Source organism: Ammospiza nelsoni, chromosome 6 (assembly GCF_027579445.1).
Source record: "Ammospiza nelsoni isolate bAmmNel1 chromosome 6, bAmmNel1.pri, whole genome shotgun sequence".
NCBI lineage: Eukaryota > Metazoa > Chordata > Aves > Passeriformes > Passerellidae > Ammospiza > Ammospiza nelsoni.
This window is the reverse complement of record NC_080638.1, coordinates 20,435,594-20,440,363: the sequence shown is the minus strand read 5'-3', so window position 1 is coordinate 20,440,363 and position 4,770 is coordinate 20,435,594. Positions and strand designations below refer to the sequence as shown.

The 4,770-nt window shown below is 46.8% G+C and overlaps 1 long non-coding RNA gene across 1 annotated transcript; it reads left to right on the top strand.

Moving 5' to 3' along the window:
• The first annotated feature begins 2,036 nt into the window (after window positions 1-2,036).
• On the top strand, window positions 2,037-4,445 carry LOC132075169 (uncharacterized). The gene is made up of 3 exons (XR_009418727.1): window positions 2,037-2,083; window positions 2,703-3,007; window positions 4,107-4,445. It is a non-coding gene; the product is annotated as an uncharacterized LOC132075169 (long non-coding RNA).
• The last annotated feature ends 325 nt before the right edge of the window (window positions 4,446-4,770 follow it).

Genomic DNA, 4,770 nt, shown 5'->3' with positions numbered 1-4,770 from the left:
ATTTTTGTGATGCTCTATGCAAAACCCATCCACGCATTTAACAGATTTCTCAAAACCCATGCACACATTTAACAGATTTCCTGGAAGGTGAAATCTTATATGTCTTGTGACTAGGGCATAGTGGCAGGATTTTTAAGCAGTGCCACTAAGAAAAAATGCAAAACAAAGGAAGACTGGCGTTCCAACCCACATCTCTATAGACAAGTCAGAGGATGGTTCTTTTATGAGGGAATCTGCCACTTTGAAAGCCTGGGAAATCAGTCACAAGACAGGCTGGGAATATAGGAAATGATAAATGGGTCTCTCTTATCACATCATGACAGTGAAAGAGGTGAAAGGAAATTTTAAGCTGTGGAAATCTATTTTTCCTAATTTATTTTTCCCTATGACATGAAATAAGCGTGCCCCAGAAATTCCTGAGGGCAAAGATACATCAAGATTCAGAGGAAGACTAAATAGATACGGACAGCAAGAATATCAGGATTCATTAGAATTAATGTCACTAAAAATGTCATCAGGTGTATTAAACTCCCTGCTTCGGGGTGCAGAAAACATTTGAGCCATTAGATCTAGCTGGAGTGGGGAGAAGAAGGGTGGGGAGGCAGATCCAGCTGCAGCCCTCCCTGAGGATCCATGCCAGGTTCCTGCAGCAGGAGGAGGATGTGACATAGGCACATGTCTGGTGTGTCTCACACTGGTGTTCCCTTGGACAATTTCATTTCAATATCTCCAGTCTCTGTTTTCACTCTTACTGTAACAAATTTGGAAGTCCTAATAAGCCAAGCCTGGCAGGCTACTAGGAAAAAAAAATGGTGATGGCTTTCTGAGCTGCTGGAGAGGACCTCAATATGAATTCAAGCTCCCAGCTACATTTCTTTTTGAGATTAGACAAATCAGTCTTTTAGTGTCTTCTTGTCTCCTTATTGTGCATCCATATGGTACACAGCTGAACTCATTCAAGGGATGCTACCTGCCTTTAGGGTCTGTGTTCATGTGTTTCTGTTCACAGTCACGGGCCTTTGGGGAAGTCAAGATTGGGCTCTTATGCTAGCAAAGGGGCTGGTGTCAAGAAGGGAAATTCAGGTGCTTTCTTTCAGTGGTATCACCCTGAAAACCTCTTCTGCTGTGGTTCCACCTACCTCATGGCTAGTGCTTTTGAACATCAAGTAGCATTGAGTCACCCTGTCCCCTTTCTCAGACTGCCCTGAGCAGGCTGTGTGGAGGCCATGACCCCTCTGACCTTGCTGAGTCCTGCCCTTCCTCCATGCAAGGTTTGCCAGGGCTGTGTGGAAGGCTGGGAATGCTGGAATTGCCTTGCAAAGGGCATGAACTCTGCCAGCTGCCCATACTTGCTCTGTGGAGGCTTGGGGCTGTCACTGCACGTGCTCACACATGGCTTCAGCCCTCAGTCACCTCTTTGTGTCCCCTCCACAGCTGTTTCTCCAGCATGCAGCCATTTCCTGCATCCAGTCCAACCTCCCTGGGTTTCTGCTTGCTACCCCAGGAAAACTTAGGGGTCAGATCAAAGAGGCTTTGAAATAATATGCAACTGAACACTTGTCAAGGAACATGATATCTGTGGCAACAAGTGGGAACTGCCACTCAGGTTCAGAGCCTCAAGCCATCCAGTCCAGCAGCTCTTTCAGGACCAGTAATTGCTCCAAAATTGCCAGCAGTTGCTGGCTGCTCCTGCAAGGAGCAAATATGCCTAAGATCAGAAAAGGATTATGTGGGCCTAGGAAAGCCATCAATCCTTGGCTGGTTACACCCCTAGCTAACACCTGGAGAACTGTGAGCTTGCACCAGCTCTGTAGTGGCAGCTTGTCTTTATCCTGCTGGTGGTGCAACGTAGGGAGATACAGTATGGGTAGATGAAGGTGGCATAGAATGTAATCTTATCCCCTAAAGAGTTGCAGCTGAACCGATTACCAACGATTAGGAGCAGGCCTGATGTTATCAGGCCACACCTGTAGCCAATAAGAAGAGTGTTGTAAAAGAGTGGGTTGGTGGGAACTGGAGTCAGTTGGCTGCCGTGAGGATGAGTCAGTGCCTAGAGGAACTGCCTACAAGAAATATCAAGGAGGTACAAAACTCCAGCAATATGGGACCCTTGCACTATAATGACAACAGTGCAACTCCAGATTTCTGGGTGACCCCCTTCCCTCTACCTCCACCTGAGGTCCCGGGCACCATGGCATAATGTGGAAAGGGGTTCAAAGTACAAAGCCTTCAGTTTCATGTACTTTCTTATTTCTAGCCCATGGTGTCTGCAGATCGTGTGTAGGGAATAGCTGGTTAAAAAATGAAACAGATTTTGGGAAAATCAGTCCCCCCCCCCCCCCCCCCCCCCCCCCACTACAACAATAATGCAGAGCCCAAAAATAAAATGCCCAAGAAGTTGGTAGGGTACCGCTTTGAAAGCTAAAACATTTTGGGGGTTCTGGGCTATCTGATTGATTCTGAATCTTCTGATTGCTGATGGCAGTTTTGGGGTCTTATTCATGTTGCAAAGGGCCAGCCTCTCATCTGGCAGTACTGTGAGGCCTGGTGACTGCCCCACTCTATTCCTCAGACGGGTAAGAGAAGGAGTTGTCTCCAGAAGCCACTACGCATTTCTTCTCTGGGCAAGGCACCCTTCTTTATGGCTACTGAGCTCACACCCTGTCTCACTTCCTACTTCAGAGTGTTTTTCTCTATCTTAGCATCCTGCAGGGAGCAGAGTGATCCCAAAGACTGGTCTGCTGCAGTTCATCACCATGCATTTTTGCCCTTCTGGACCACACACTGGAGTCTGGGGATGGGGATGAGACCTGCCTCAGCAGCTGGATCCAGATGGGAAGGCCTGCAGGAAGGGTGGGCTGGTTCTGGTAGTAGGGCAGAAGTCCTGGATTTATGCTGCTGATGTTCTTGGTCCTGTTGAAGAAGGAGATGGAGCAAGAGCATGGCTTGTTCAGCTCAGTTTGTGACAACTCTACCTAAGGAAAATGAACACAAGAGGAAAAGAGAGGTATGGATCTTTCATAGTCTGGTCGTGTTGAACTTCTCTTCTGTTCCTACAGTGAGAGTGAGAAAAGAAGGTTTGTTTAGACCTGGTGCCTTTGCAGTAGAGCCAGGGGGGTTATGAGGGGTTGTGTGGTACCGCCAGGACTCCTGGCATAACATAAGCATCTAGTCCTGGTTCAGGCAGTGGGAAGAAAGAGCATGGCCTTGCTCAGGAGCTGCGTGTTAGCTCAGGCTGAGCAGTGAATAAAATGCACAGCCCAGCCTATGCTGCAAGAGGGAGAGTAAGCATTGGCTACTTCCCTCACCCCTGGCCATGCAGGACAGGCTCTTTCAGATTTAATCCCCCTCTTGCTGTGCTTTTCTTTCTGCCCCTATCTCTTAATCAGAGAGGAGCAGCTGCAGCCCTCTAATAGCCTCTAATAGTTTGTCTTAGCAGCTGTCAGTGGTATTTTGGTGCTGCCTCCTCTCTCCTGTTGCTGAGGTGGCTATTTCCCCACTGGAGAGCTGTCTGCCTGGGCTTTCTCCTCCCCAGTGGGCCATGGCCAGCTGCCGGAAGGTCACTGGGGACTTGAGGAATTAATGTTACTGGAAACCGCATCCAGTAACCAAGACAGTCTGGAGTGGGAGAAGAAACTAGATCCGTGTGGTCATAGGGGAAGAAAAAGTGTGGGAAAGGTTTGCAATTGCTTTTTCTCAGTGAAAATTTAAGATATGGGTAAAGGAGAAGGAAGTAAATTAAACTATGGATAAGGTGAGAGGAGGGATTTTACAACAGTTTATCTGGGAAACTTATCTGCTAGTGTTTTCACTTCTCTTAGTCTTGTACTTCAAAAGCTCTGGAGCTCCCCTTAATGCACAAGGAAACAAACCAAGGGCCCTGTCCCACTGTGATACCTCTCGACCATGTTTTGCTTGCATCCCGAAGAGCTCATCTCCTCACTTCCCTGTTGTGCATCACTCTGACTGGTCTAGTCCTGGCCCCAGTGCACACATGGGAAGACCTTTTGTTGGATTGAAAAACCAAGATTTTCTGATACTTGGATATAAATGGAAGTGCAATGCTGCATGTAAAATATCTTGTGTTTTGCTCTGTTCTGTTCTAGGTAATTCTATTCTACTTTGCATCTCTAGTATTTTTGGACTCTTGCACATGTGGTGCGCACCTGGGAAGAACTTCTGCTGGAGTGAAAGGGGAATATTTTCTATTACTATGATATAAATGGAATGTAGGAAGGGCTTATATTTGAGGGAAGGAGGAGGATTTGATATTACTGGGATAGAAATGGAAGTGAAATGTTCTGTAGAAAATATATTGTCTAGGGTTCCTCTCTTTTGAGAATAAATTCCAGAAAAGGTCTGCCACTTGACTGTGTGCCAAATAAGATGGTAACTTTTGGGTTGTGATAAGGTGGTTTAGTAAAGCAAAAAAAAAGGGAAACAAAAGTTTTCCTGTACATAAGCAAAGGGAAACATTAATCTCTAATTCCCATCAGGGAGGATGGTCTGGAAGGCACACTGTAGAATAACAATGCCCCGTATTCCTTCTCGCTCCCTTAGCTTTTATATCTGAGCTGATGTCATATAGGTATGGGATATCCCTTTGGTTGCTTTGGGTCAGCTGGCCTGGATGTGTCCTCTCCCAGGACCTTCATGGGGAAGAAGGAATGCCACAGGGGCAGTGCTGCTCAGCAGTAGCCAAAATGCAAGTTTTGTCAACTCCCAGCTCCCATAGCCTCTCTCATTCTCTGGTAACTCGTATGGTGGTGC